Genomic DNA, 15,070 nt, shown 5'->3' on the forward strand with positions numbered 1-15,070 from the left:
CTACCCGAACCATTTGTATAAAATAGACATAACTTAAAACAATATATTTTATTACCAACCCCCTTCTTTATTTGTCCAAACTTCCGTAGCTTCTACAATATACGCAAATATTATTTGGGCTCAGATTTATTATTTAAATCTAAGGGCCAGCAACAGATAGCGCCCACGTATAAAGAGAACGTTCCTTAAATGCACGTTTGTGTCTAAGTGCGCAAAGAGAATAACGAGAAAATGTATTCGAAACATCATTCATTACGCGTCTACTTAGTCGCACAGGTAATACTGTTGTGCATTCGGCGATGTTATTGCCCAAGTTGATTCTGCGGTGAAAAAAAGACATGTTTTATATACGTTACTAGTTATGTTAACACGTTCTTGATCTTGCGACGGGTGGGATTCCTTTAGTTGTTGGCCATCGCTGTTCACTGATTGTATACATAACCAGTAAGAGTAATATAAAGACTACTAAAGTTCGGCTAAGCGTATATTAAGAAACCACAATTCAGGAATCAGTCCAAAACAGAACGAAACTTGCAATGTAACATCATTTCTCTAGAAACTCAAATCCGTTTGAGCCCGGACTAACTCTTACACACAAATTACGGTTCCTGAGCCAGACAATGTTTGCCACAGACCCAGACTACGTTTGCGTACAACATATCGAGCATGAGATATCAGATAGAAAACGGTTACTGCTGAGAGTCTTGACATAGTTTTATTTTGTGGTTGCACATCAAGAACATACAAAGAAATTGTACAGATCCGGCCTGAGTCACCGCTTAGGCGACGGGCGAGGTGTAGTTCGGGGCCTGACCTTTTAGTAAAATGTCGTAGGCAGGTTAGAATACACCTCCCCCTTTTCTCCTCTACCTAGAGTCGGAAATGGTCCTAAAATATACCGATGCTAAAAGTGGGTATGGCCCTCATGCACAGTACTTTCTTCACAGTTTAAGAACAACAGAGTTAGCTCTGTTCAGAAAGCTTTGCTCTTGGCACAAGGGCATCATTTCTATTGTACATTGTTCTGCATGTTATGTGCGATTTCAAGTGCGACTGAAATTCTGTTCAGGTAAACTATAGTTGCTATAGAAATGATTGCTGCGTACTGAAAATGCGCTTCTTATTTTTTCATAATTTTGGATGGAAGTAAGTGTTTGTCTTAAAGCAAAGCAACGCGGCACTGCTGTACCCTTGTGCATACAAATGATTTATGGCTTAAAACAGCTTTCTGTTTCGGGAATGACATGTCAATGAGAATGAAAAACAAAATGAAAAGCTAAATCGTAACTGACCACATGTGTGTTATTGCTCATTTTCATGCACACCCCTCGTGTATTCCTCCTACGCCACTCTGCCGTCGAAACTAAAGTCTTGGGTCAGATTTATTTTCCTATTTATTCTGCTCCTAAACCTGCAGTGAAGTTAGCGGTAAGCCATGATCCTTGCTGTCCATTTTAGTGTATATGTTCTGTGTATGCATCACAGTGAGTTCATGTCTGCTAACATATTAGTGAGAATGTACAGACGGCGCGGAAAACTTGTAGTTAGGCACGTAAAGCGCTGCAGACTGTAATGAGTACTTGAGTTGACACCTCTACACATATCTAGCGAATATATCGTTTGATAGTGAGGATTTGTCGGAACATACCCGAAATGGTTGCTCAGTGGCTATGGTGTTGGGCTGCTGAGCACGAGGTCGTGGGATCTAATCCCGGCCACGGCGGCCGCATTTCGATGTGGGCGACATGCGAAAACACCCGTGTACTTAGATTTGGGTGCACGTTAAAGAACCCCGGGTAGTCAAAATTTCCGGTGTCCCCCACTACGGCGTGCGTCATAATCAGAAAGTGGTTTTGGCACGTAAAACCCCATAATTAATTTTTTTTCAGTTTGTGCGAACAGTAAATTTTAGCTCACGAAAAAATGTGCTATGGTGGCTCAGCGGATATGGCGTTGTATATAAGCATGAGGATGTGGGATGAAACCCAGGCTGGTGTGGCCGCGTTATTTAGGGGCTAAGAGCAAAAATTGACCGTGTGCAATGCACTGGAAGCTCATTAAAAACCGCAGGTGGTCAAAATTTTCAGATCGTAGTTTTGGGATGTAAAGCCCCAAAATGCATTTTTTACCGATGTAAAAAGTGCCGACGATTGCACGGACTGAAAATATATGTTTGGCGAAGCATTTTGGGAAGAAGAAGAAGAAGCCGACTAGTGCGGTCCTGCAAACATCGGCTCCCGCTTCGATCAATGTTCTTGCGCCGAATTTTTGTGCCACCCCTGAGAACCTGGTGGCGATCGACGCGTCGTATCACAAGGATTACGTGGATGCCCATTTTTTGCCGGTGGGTCCATTTTTCGCTTCGTTGAAAACTGTTTTCTGCGTGCCACGTAGAAAAGGTGCCAGCCCCTGGCTCGCGCTGTAGGCCTAGGCCTCACGCGCACGACGGAGTGTAGGCATGGCCTCCGGCTCAGCTGTTGAAGGCATGGAGATCACCCCGGAGGAAGATATCGGATGGATGACAGCCACCACTCGCCGAAGGAGATGCGCATTAGCCGCTGGCGGGAAATCCGTGGCTATAAAGGATACCAACCATGGCGGGAAAGGTAGTCGCCGCACGGCCACCTCGCAGAACGTGCTTAAGCGCGTCGCTACCGCCTCTAGGATCCCGATGCTACCTAGGGATCACATCAAGATAATTGTCCGCCCCCGTGGCGGCCTCGACGTTAAAAAGTTCAGCCTGGTGCATCTCTCCAGAGCGCTGGCCATGGCAGCAGCCTTAGCGCCGGAAGACACGACGGAGGACACGTACTGTCCGAACGGCTGTCAGAACATCTTGGTGGTATCGACTCCGCGGGAAGAAAACGCAAAAGCTTACGCCAAGGTACGCAAGATCCATACGAGGGATGGACCCTTCGAAGTGGCGGCCTACACCGCAGCAGGAGAAGATACATGTAAGGGTGTTGTTCGCGGTATCGACCTGGACATTAGCGACGCGGAACTGAAAACCCTTTTCGTCAATCACCGAAATCCGGGCCTCGTCGAGGTACGTCGGATCAAGCATACTACAATGGTGGTGGTACTTTTTGAAGGACAAAGAGTGCCAAACCACGTTATTTGTGGTAACGTACTCATGCCCTGTTATCTCTACCGACGACAGATAGATGTGTGCTACGGCTGTGGTGAAATCGGACATAGATCCGACGTGTGTCCCCATCCGGCAAGTGTTAGAAAGTGCAGGGGCTGTGGAATCACTTCCCCACCTGAAGATCATCATTGCGATCCCAAGTGCGCTATTTGCGGTGGCGCACACCCAACTGGGGACCGAAAATTCAATCGAAGATTCCAGATGCCTTACATTGTGAGGCAAAGGCGTCGTAGGCGCCAACGACAGCAAGCACGCTGTACACAGGTGGCCGAAGACATTGAAGACAGCAATAATTCCCAGCGCAAAGGGGTCATGCTAGAAAATGACGCCAACTTGCGCTCTCACACGAGAGGACGCTCCAGCTCACGAGGGCGCTCCCGCTCCAGGGGGCGTTCTCGATCCAGAGGACAGCCCAGCTCTGGAGAATCTTCTGGTGTTGACCCGCAACCCCGAGGACCTGGGTCAAGATCGACGTCCCGTTCACAGTCGACCCCAAGAGCAACCTGGGCCGATCGAGTCAAGAACGGAGGCCTTGGGAAACCAGGACAACCGACAAGGGCAAGGTCCAGGAGTACTAATGGTAGGGCACAGCCGGAACGTGAGTCAAATCCCCGAATATTGGCATTAGAATCAGAACATCAGAAATTAAGGCAAGAACTGTCTGAGCTCAGGGAGGCTTTCAAATCCTTTAAAGAAAGGTCCGAAACACCCCGTAGTCAGATGGACACAACGGCTCCAAAACCCTTGGCCGGCAAACCTAAACGTAAAGCCCCCCACCCCGTTCCCATTAGCGAAACAGAGGAAGAAGATTTAGAAACCTCTGAGGAAGAGGAGATGGGAGAGAGTGAGGCACCCCCCAAGAACAAAAAAGTCAGAATAGCCGCAAGGTTAGCCACAATAGACAGGACTCTGGCGAAAATCATGGAGCTCATCACTAATCTAGATGCTCGAGTGGGTCAACTAGAAAGACCCAAAGTTAAGGCAAAGGCAAGCGCAGCGGCTGCATCGGCAGTCCACGGAGGCACAAACGGCAGCCCGAGCGCGGACTCTAGGGGTTCGGGCAATCAACCAGTGGTGTCATAATGGCTTCAAACGACAACAATAACATTAAAATATGGCAGTGGAATTGTGCGAGTTTCCGAAGGCGCGAGGCTCCCCTGCAGCAGCTTATTAGATCGGCCAAAGTTAAGCCGCACGTTATCTCTTACAGGAAACACTAGCTAAGGAGGATATCTCTCTACCGGGTTCAAACTCCGAAACCTTGACCATTCCAGGGGGTCGGGAAATAGTGACTTTGGTTCGAAAGGGTACCTCCTATGAAACTCACGAGCTTCCCAAGTACAAGGTTGGTCTAGAAGCACAAATGATTGAACTCATTCTGAAGAACAAAAAAGCAGCTAACGTGTATATAGCTAACGTTTATAGCTCTCCGCAAGATAGGAAAAGGGATTTTAAGACCCTCTTGGGCCGCATTTCCAGTAAGGCAGATACAGCCCCACTCGTAGTGGCTGGGGACTTCAACGCTCCTAACAAAGAATGGGGCTATGGTCATCAGAGCGTCAAGGGTACTAATTTAGCAACCACGGCAAGTGAATTAAAATTTGCTCTTGTTACAGATGCTAACTTCCCCACGAGAACTGGTACCTCTACTACCAGAGATACAACCCCCGATCTTACATTCCTTCGGGGAATTGAAGGCTCATGGGACAATCTGCAGGAGAATTTAGGAAGTGATCATTACATAATTGAAGTCATCTTACAGACGCAACCACCACCACTAAGGAAATATGAGTATGTGGACTGGGATCTCTTCCGTAAGTTGCGTAAGGAAACCAGCATAGATGACGAATCTTATGAGGAGCTCTTAGATCAACTAAAGGCAACGATTAAGAAAGCTACTAAAGCAGTCTCAACAGAAATCGAAGTCCCAAAAATGGACTCCAAACTAGCTCACATGCTGGAAGCGAAAAATTCTCTCCTAACCAGATGGAAGAGTCACAGACTCAATAGAAGACTTAGAGCCAAGGTCGCCCAAGTTAATCATGATATCGAGACATATGCGGCTCAGCTTTCACGCCAACAATGGGACGAAACTTGCTCAGAAACAGACGGCAGATTGCGCAGAGGAGGCAAATGGAATCTATTGAAGAGCCTACTTAATGACAAGCTCTCCAGAGGTACTACAAACCTCGCCATAAACAGACTCGTCAAGTAAACATATAACTATAGGGCGGACAGCAAGAGAGGTCGCAAACGACCTCACACACATGTACCTGCCACTTAAAAATGAATATGAAAAGGAAGAAGAAGTAAGCAAATCTTACTCCGGAATATCGCAACCGGACTTGGACAGTGACTTCACTGCAGCTGAGATAAAGCATGTACTTTTTAATTTAAATGGGAGATCTGCCCCGGGTCTGGATGGCATCACAAATAAACTTTTGCGAAACCTGGATGATGATGCCATAGACATAATCATGGTCAAAATTAATAGTCACTGGAGATCCGGCACTGTCCCACCGGTATGGAGGGAGGCCAAGGTGACGTTTATACCGAAACCCGGGAAACCACTAACAAAGGAGAACCTCAGGCCCATATCACTTACATCCTGTATTGGCAAAGTAGCCGAACATGCTATTCATAACAGGATAATAGAACACATAGAAAGCCAGGAGCTTTTCAGGCACAATCTCATAGGCTTTCGGAAGGCATTATCCACACAGGACGCCATGCTCATGATCAAACGGGCTATTATTGACGACCCTAGCAGGGACGTAAAGGGCATCCTGGGTCTGGATCTTAACAAAGCATTTGATACGGTTGCACATAAACATATCCTACATGAAATCTCAACCTTGAACCTGCGAAGAAATTTTTACAATTATGTGAGGTCCTTTCTAGCTAATCGGACAGCTCGGGTCAAACTTGGTATAGTCACAGGCGGTCCATACAATTTAGGCAACAACGGCACACCACAAGGTTCAGTATTGTCCCCACTCCTCTTTAACATTGCCATGCACAGGCTCTTGGAGGAATTGTCCAAAATTCCGAGCTTGGGGCACGTCATATACGCTGACGATATCACAGTGTGGGTCCCAAGGGGGTCACTCGCAGCACTAGAGCAGGCACTACAGGCAGCGGTAGACACCACAGAATCCTTCCTTTAGGGCACCAGACTCAGGCTATCACCTAGTAAATCTGAGCTGCTGCTTTTTAGACAGGGGAGACAAGGTGTTAGAAACCTTGTGCCTTTAGAAACTCTGCCAATAAAAATCACAGACAACACAGGACGGGTCATACCCAGAGTAGAGCAAATAAAAATTCTGGGTCTTCTCATTGACGCAAGGAGCTGTAACGCTACAGCCCTGAACCGTCTCACAGGTCAGGCCAACAGTACTTTAAAGCTGCTGGGCAGGGTTTCAAACCGAAATGCAGGCCTCAAGGAGGACAATCTCATCAGAGCATATCATGCATTTTTCATCAGTCATGTGACGTACATTGCATCATACCTGAACTGGGGGAAAGGAGAGAAGGCTAAGCTAAACGCACTTATACGCTCCGGACTCAAAAGGGCTCTGGGACTCCCGCACGGAACGAGTACCGAACTCCTCAACAAGTTAGGACTACATAACACTATAGATGAGCTCATTGAGGCACATTCGATGTCACAAATTGCAAGACTCTCCAACACTAAGTCAGGGTGTAAAATTCTAGATGAAGTCGGAATACTGCCTCGAGGAGGAGACGTCTCTAAGCTCAAAATACCCAAGGAGGTGTAGACACAATTAGTTGTGGACCCCATACCTAGAAATATTCGTCCTGTGTACAACAAAGGCAGAAGGGACGCCAGGGCCAAATGCATTCTGGGTAAACTGCACCAACAACACAGCTCAGCTCTTTTTGTCGATGCAACTCGTTATGGATCGGGCAACCGCTACGCTATTGCCGTGGTCGATGAGAGCGGTAAATTAATAAGTGCGGCGTCACTAAGAACGAGCTCCATTCATGCCGCCGAAGAAGCAAGCATAGCACTTGCAATTACAATGAGGAGAGGCTCCACAATTTTCTCCGATTCCCGTACAGCTATTAGGAATTACTCAGCCGGCTTCATCTCAGCGGAAGCACACAAGTTACTTAAACACAGTATTAATACTCATAATTACGACCAACTGGATAGCTCACACCTAGTCTGGTTTCCGGCTCATCAGGGCCACTCGGTCAGCCCCAGTGGCTGCAATCCTAACGAGCAAGCTCACTCTGCTGTGCGAGATCTCACATGCCGCGCATCAGATCAGGAACTGCTCCAGGATGACTGCGGCTCCTACAAAGACCCACTTACTACTTTTCACGAGATCACCTCACACTATAGGGACGGCAGGAGATTTTTTCCTCCCCCCCATCAGAAGCTCAACCGAGCTCAGGCAGTCACATTAAGAATGATTCAAACTAAATCTTATCCCACACCTTTTGTACTTAACAAAATTGACCGGGACTTTCCCGCGGAATGTAAAAGTTGTGGACACACTCCGTGTCTATTTGATCATATGTTCTGGCTGTGCCCCAACCAAAGGGCTTCGGATCTCAACAGTGAGGAGGACTGGAGTCGGCGCATATCCAGCGATGTCCTCCAAGATCAACTCCTGGCCGTCCGGAGAGCTCACGACATCGGGAAAGCCTTTGGCCTACCGGTGCTTACGTGGGCGGAGCCACCAACATAGCCCGGGGGCTTGTGCCCTCGGACCCTAGTTTCTCTGGACTAAAATAAAGTTCTTGCCATGCCATGCCATGCGAAGCATTTTGAAGTTATCCTACTACACAGCATTGTACGGTACTCGAGAAAGCGTTATCAGGTGTACTAACGTGACGTTTCTAAGTTTACGAGGTGTGTGTGGTCTCACAGTATATAGACGACGACAACGACCGTGACGACGATCGTATGACGGCAGCGTCATAATTTATAATGCGTTCGTTCGACGTGAATTTATACTGTATGCTGATTCCTGCGTTCCGCAATGGCATTTAATGGGCGTAGACGAGAGTTACACGCATTGTGACGTTGTGTGCAACTAAGTGTTAGGCAGTCATGCGTACTTATGTCTATGTATGACTCATGAATCATAAAATATATGTGGCGTGGCGTGAGATTTGGTTGGATTCCCTGTCGCATGCGTGTTCGCATCTCATCAACAACGTGTGTTTTTACTCACTCGCTCCCGGAACGCTATGCCTAATGAGGAAAGAAAACATGAAATTACTAGAGAACTTGTTCAGCAGAAAAAAAAACGTCATTTCGATACAGAATTTAATTTGGAAGGAGAAGATGAAACAATGGTTCAGGAACGAAAAATTGGTCGAAATGGAAACAACATGTTAGGAATATAAAATAATTAAGTTAAAAGAATGCATTCGTGTTCACAACCTTTATTTCCGATATTACTGCATTTGTCGGACAACCACTTAATATCACTTGAAGTGAGACTCCTTGTTTATTCAGAATCACAAGAATTGCATTTTGTCCACAAGCCACAACAAAAATAATCTGTGCATCATTTTTTTCCGCAAAAACCGTAATCGGGTAAATGCTTAACAAGACCTGGTTCGTGTCATGTACAGCATTTATGGATCTATGGATGGATGGATGGAAGAATGGATGGAACAGTGGATGGATGGATGGATGGATGGATGGATGGATGGATGGATGGATGGATGGATGGATGGATGGATGGATGGATGGATGGATGGATGGATGGATATACGGGTGGACGGACTAACGGGCGGATGGTTAGAGGGATAGATGCTATGATAGAAGGGCGAATGAACAAATGGATGGATGGGCAGTCGCGCGGACTCATGTATTTTAGCTTTACCATTGGTATCCCTGGACAACAGGGCCTTGAAAACGCTGTGGAACCTAAACAAACACGTAGGTAGATATCACGGTGTAAGAATATTATGGGAGGTGTGTGAAAAGCGCCCGTCCCACCGTACTGGTTTTGCGTACGCTTCAAGTAGTTTCTGTAAGATGACGTGCTCGTGTTCGAGGCCATCGGCAAACGAGCACAGGGAAAGTTGAAAAAAGCTAACGTGGAGCGGCAGATGAAACACGTCAGCGCAGAATGGCGGAGACCAATGAGAGCGGCCCCTTCAGTGATGTGCACGCGGGAAACTGGCGTCATGTGGACCCGCCATGCCACTCGTTCCGTACTCGCGTCAGCTCTCGCTCGCGCAGATCGCGCTTGTTTTGTTCGGTTGCTTTGGTCGGCGTCACGCTTGTTTCGATCGTCATATTCAGGAATAAGCATGGGAACAAGTCCGCAAAATGATTCGAACCGCAAAAAACCGCTCTTCAAATTGAGCAAGTGTTTCGATGTCCTTGTCTATTCTCGGCCATCACATGTAGCTGCGGGCGAACTTCATTGCGACCTCGCCTCTGTCTACTACCTCGATAAAAGCCACGGCTTGTAAGTAATGCGGGCCTGGAGTAATCATTCGTGATCCCAGCGCGCTGCAACCACGGTGATAGCTCAGTTTCATAGCTCTTCTGCAAAAAGCATTGAAGTTGTCTTCTTTGAGTCCTTGAATGCTACCTTCCTGTGGAGCATTGTACAGCGAGGACAACGTCGGGTCCTTTTGTGTTGCCGTAGCCACAATGTGGGCTGTTAGCGGAGGCCTTGGTAGCATTTGCAACATCGCGCAGCTAACATGAGGCGGGTCCTCAATGGTTTCACCGAGGGGTAGGCGGCTCAGCGCGTCGGCGTTTTGGTGCTTGCTTCTGGGACAGTATGCGGGCAGTACATGATAAAAAAAGAATAAGCAAACTAGAAACAGACAGTGCAAAGCTTCGCGGAAGGCATGCGGGTCACACACATCAAAAACTCTTTACGCGACGCGTGACACAAAGCCCACCACATGGACATTTACAACACTCGCGAAATCATCAAGAAATACCCCACTGACACTGAAAAATACACGCGACATTAAATGTGGCAAACACTGCTATAACAGAACATCCAAAAATGAACAGGTGATGAATAATTAAATTAACAATCAAACGCCAATAAATAAAGGCTCCGGGAGAAAGTTCTGAGAGCAGGTTGGAACAAGAGGCTTATCTCCGGTGCGCACGCTGTGATCTCGATCTCAAGAATCTTCCGGCTGCTGGTACCTCGATGCCGAAGTATTTGACGGTCTTGCACCGTCTGTCGATCTATCGGCGAAGACTTTGGCCTGGGGTTGCCAGCTAGCCGATCACATCTTCATCTGTCTTTAGCTGCATGGCCACGCCGTTCCGTCTTCCAAGTCACGCTGCCCGCTCGCTCTCGTCGCGTTCTGACCACCCACTTGACCAACCGGTCCGGCGAGTACAGGAATAATGGGGAGCTTTCGTCCCTACCGCCGTGTAAGCCGCGCTGCGGCTATCGTGGCAATGGCAGCCATGTCCAGAGGGACGCTGACATGCACTTGGTGACATGCTGTTAAGAGTGAGCTGTGAAGTTTTCTCCCTCAGTTTAAGCTGCTGGTACGCTTCGGTTAGGTCCAGAGGGCTGAAAATCATTCCCCCACGTAGTGTACTGAAGACTTGCTGCGATGTTGGCAGCAGGCACGAGAACAATTTTGTCGCCAAGCTTACGCTGAAACGACACTCCCCGCAAACACGCAAGCTTCCGTTTTTCTGCCTCACTGAGACCAGTGGTGTGGCTCCGTCTTAATGTTGCTTGGACTCATTAGTGCCCTGTTGTTCCAGTTTGTACACCCCCCTTTCGTAGGCCGGTTGTAGTGCGAAGGGTATAGGTCTGGCCTTCAGGAACTTCGGTCTGGCGTCCGGGTGAAGCATGGGGTCAACAGGTGGCTCGATGTGTCCAGGAACTTCCCCTAAGGCCGCCTTGGACTTCTGCAGCCGCTCGACCAGTTCTTGTCGCTTGAGCGATCTTTCCTCTGCTGCCTCGTTGACGTTGCTTATCGGTATATTGAGAGCTTCGAACCAGTTTCTGCCAAGAGACTGGATCCAGTGCCATTCAGAATCACGAGAGGCAGGTTTGCAATAACGCCGTTGTACCCAGCTTTTACATTGGCACTACCTAGAAGTGACAGGTCTTGTCCTGACCATGTTCGATGAACACAGAAGTTAACTCCTGACAGATTTATTTTCAGACGCATCACATTCATAATAGGGTTTTGCATATTTCGCTGCATCTGGTTAAAAAAAAAGGTTTTGCGCTTTCCACTGCACTGTTCTTGCTCAAATTTTGCTGAAGGGTCGAGCTTTGTAGTCTGCGCCATTTAGCATAACACTTGTAAAAGTTAATTGCCTGGTTTTAAGGAAAAAGAGCAAACTTGCCGTGATATAAAGGAATTGGAGCTGCTGCAGCGACGACGCTGGCATAGACTTGTGTCGCCCTCTATCGGCAGCTGTAGAAAGCAGCCGGACAGAAAGGCTTACCGCATGCTCCAGGAGCGGGCAACAGGTTTTCACCTGACGCAGTCATATTGTAGATGATCATCGGGCTTGGATAATTGCACTGAGGTGTTACAAACGCCGCATAATGAAGAGATCGCGAGATCGTCATATCCTTCTCCCAACGCAGCTTTACGCGTTTTGTGTGCACTTAAATTTCTGGTTCTTCGCTGCAACTCTGTCATAACGACGTTCCCTGATTGTCAAGCATTCTCACTCTCATTACACCATCTTTCGCTATGGTAACTTACAGCGTGTGCCCGCGAAGCCCGAACGCAGCTTTAGAAGAAAAGCAGCATGGTATATTTCAAGAGCGCACAGCTATGTGTCCGCAAAGTAAAGTGGGTCGGAGGGTTCGCTTATGTGTTTTTTCAGATTGCGAGTTTAGCTTTGCAGAGACGCGCTAGTCAGCTTTGTTGCACATTGAATTGTAACACTTGATGGTTTCATAGGCGTGCAAAGTATTTCACTTGGAGGAACTGCAAGAACATATTTCGTATGATTTTCGTTCTTTATCATTGATTATTTGTAGTAAAGCTAGCATAGCAGGCGTACTTATAAATAATGAGGCATTGCATTAGATATTGTTTGCTTGAGGTTACCAGAATGGATGAGGGCGAAATAGTGCTGACTAAAGAGGACGTCCTCTCCTACAAATGTATCTCAAATAAGAAAAGAAGGCGCGGTATTGTCTATAATTTATAATGGCATTGCAGTCAACAATAACGAAAATCGCAGTACTACTGAAATTGTAGCAGGCATAGTACTGCAAATAAGTACGATAAATTATTTAAAAATTATACAAGCCTACCCTCCAAGGTACAGTTAGATTGATGCTGGTGTAGAACAGTTGTATGAGGACGCTCAATTAGCAAAAGAAAGTTGCTAACTCAGTATGCTGTCCTCGTTGGTGACTACAATGCGAAAGCGGCGAGACAGGCTGGTGAACAGGCTATTATTATCGATGAACTACACTGAAATATAAAAAATTATATGTTGGTAGAGTTCCCGCAAGGGAATCAAGTGCGAATAATGACAAACTCAGTGCCCTTCCACTCTGTGAAGAAGGATGACCAACGAAGCTGTGTATGTGGACCCCTAATGGCGAACTGCACCTCCGCCGCGTGTCGGCCCGGCATTGCGCTTTCTTCGGGATCGGTGCACGTATGGGGACTGCTTAACGCCCGCTTCACTTCCGCCGTGGGTCGGGCCGATATTGCACTATCTTCGCCAGTGGACCACGTATGAGGGGTGCCTAACGCCGGTTAGCCCGGCAGTGCACTATCTTCGGCATCGGCCCACCTATGGGTTCAGCTTAATGCCTGGTTCATCTCCGCCGCGGGTCGGACCGGCATTGCATTACCTTCGCCATTGGACCACGTATGAGGAGTGGCTAACGCTAGTCGGTCCGGCATTATACTATCTTCGGGACTGGCCCATGTATGGGAAGTGCTTAACGCCTGCTTCACTTTCGCCTCGGGTCGGCCCGCCATTGCACCATCTTCGAAATTGGCCCACGTATGGGGAGTGATTAACGTCTGCTTCACCTCCGCCGCGGGTCGGCCCGGCATTGTCATATCTCTGGGATCGACCCACGAATGGGGTGTGCTTAACACCTCCGTCACCTCCGCCGTAGGTCGGCGCGGCATTGCACTATTTTCGGGGTCGGCCCACGTATGAGGAGTGCTTAACGCCTGCTTGACATCCGCCGCGGGGCGGGCCGGTATTGCACTGTATCCAGGATCGACGCAGGTATGGGCGGTTTTTTGCTTACCATGCCAACAATGACACGAAAATTCCTTGGACAGTAGAGGTATTCAGCTTCACTGTAATACCTTCTTGTGGAAACCTTATAAAAGTAAGTGGGTCGGGAGAAGTTCAAACAGGGGACTAAAGCAATGAAACAGATGTCATACTCTGTGTGAACTCCAGCAATGTGAAGGATGTAGAAGTGTTAGCGCAGAGATCTAAGTGGTGTGATGATATTAAGAAGTATGCACGCACAAGGTGGCGTAAGGGCTGGCGCGAAACGACGGTTATGGGAACCTCTTGAGAGGCCTTCGTCCCACCATGCACATTAATAGGCTGATCACGACGCTGAATACTACTAGATCTTAAATTTTCCTTTTCTATCACTGGTTCAAAATTCTTGAACTGGGGCGTAGAATATTTTTTTTAATGTGGCCAGATGCGCTCACAAGTCTTCTAATCACATACCTAAGCAAACAGAACTAAGCTTAATGCCAATCTCGGCCACTGATTTCAGGCAAGATACGTTTGCACAGTGGGGTCAGTAAAACAGGGAAGTGGTGGAACGACTTCGAGCGTTATTTTGTTTGTTTCTCTAAGAGCAAAATTTTTTGTACTTCTATTTTACAGAAGCTGCTACAGGAATGCGGATTCTAATGTCCATCGTTGTCGTCATCCTATCAAGTATTGCCCACCATCGTAAGAAACATGCCGTTATTTACCAATGAGTAAACAATAGTTATCACGATGATATTACACCTTCAAGAAACGTTAAAATGTTACTAATACATCCAATGGATATACTACATGCGAAACTAAAGTAATTGCGGTACCTTCCTCTGCGGCCTTTCGCAAAGCCCAGTTGAGAGGTGGTTCAACGCTGAAAGACTCTTTGCTCATCTCCGCAGCTAAGAATTATTCGGTCGCTGTTTTTGTCCACCAGCCAATGAAGAGGTGTTTTCAGCCGGCTAGCAACCGCGAAAAAATGACGATGGCCGTTTATGTGCTATAACGCTACCCGTTGTTACGGTTGGCATCTAGCACACCGTGCAAAAACAATTTTCACCCATGATGCTGTTGTAGCAGGTGACAGAGTGACGGAGAGGACCCAAGAGCAACGCGCAACAACGTTTATTTCAGGGACAGCAAACTATATATATAGGCTGCTTGCCTATGACGTAACATAAAAGAAGGAATCATGTTTGACACGTGTTAGCACAGCACTTCATATCGCTTCTCTCTTTCTTTTAAAACTGCACTCTTCGCACGGGTCTTCATTGGCGGGTAGACCTCCGTAAGACCGGCGGACTTGTGGGACAGAGAGCCTGGTTGGCTGGAAGGGACGTTGGAGGTGTTGTCAAAGGAACAGGTGCGGCGCCATCTAGTTCTGGAGTGGCCAGGCTGCACCGGCCTCCTGGCCTTGACGTCGGCCGATGCTTGTTGTCCGGGCTGAGTTTAAGCGAGTCGGGAGCCTCCGCTTTTGGGGTCACGGGTGACACGGGCACGCGATGGAAAATTTGGTCGAAGGAACGCCTGGCTAGGCCATCTGGAGTGCCGACCGTTACCAGCCGTGAACCCTCTGTGCTCTTCACGATACCTGGACGCCAACGCCTCCCTTGGCCAAAGTTGCGCACCCACACCTGGTCGCGGGACTGGAATCTGGGAGGCTGCGAGTAACTTCGAGGTAGAGAAGGGACGCAAGTATCCAAGCGTGAACG

General features: G+C 47.8%; 1 long non-coding RNA gene across 1 annotated transcript in view; it reads left to right on the forward strand.

Moving 5' to 3' along the window:
* Positions 1–1,304: 1,304 nt before the first annotated feature.
* LOC135917383 (uncharacterized) overlaps positions 1,305–15,070 on the forward strand; it is an 84,846-nt gene continuing 71,080 nt past the window's right edge. Inside the window, exons 1-2 of the long non-coding RNA XR_010569256.1 lie at positions 1,305–1,428; positions 13,983–14,051. This is a non-coding gene — a long non-coding RNA (uncharacterized lncRNA). The remainder of the gene's footprint in view (positions 1,429–13,982; positions 14,052–15,070) is intronic.

The sequence above is a fragment of the Dermacentor albipictus genome, chromosome 2 (assembly GCF_038994185.2).
Source record: "Dermacentor albipictus isolate Rhodes 1998 colony chromosome 2, USDA_Dalb.pri_finalv2, whole genome shotgun sequence".
Classification (NCBI taxonomy): Eukaryota; Metazoa; Arthropoda; class Arachnida; order Ixodida; family Ixodidae; genus Dermacentor; species Dermacentor albipictus.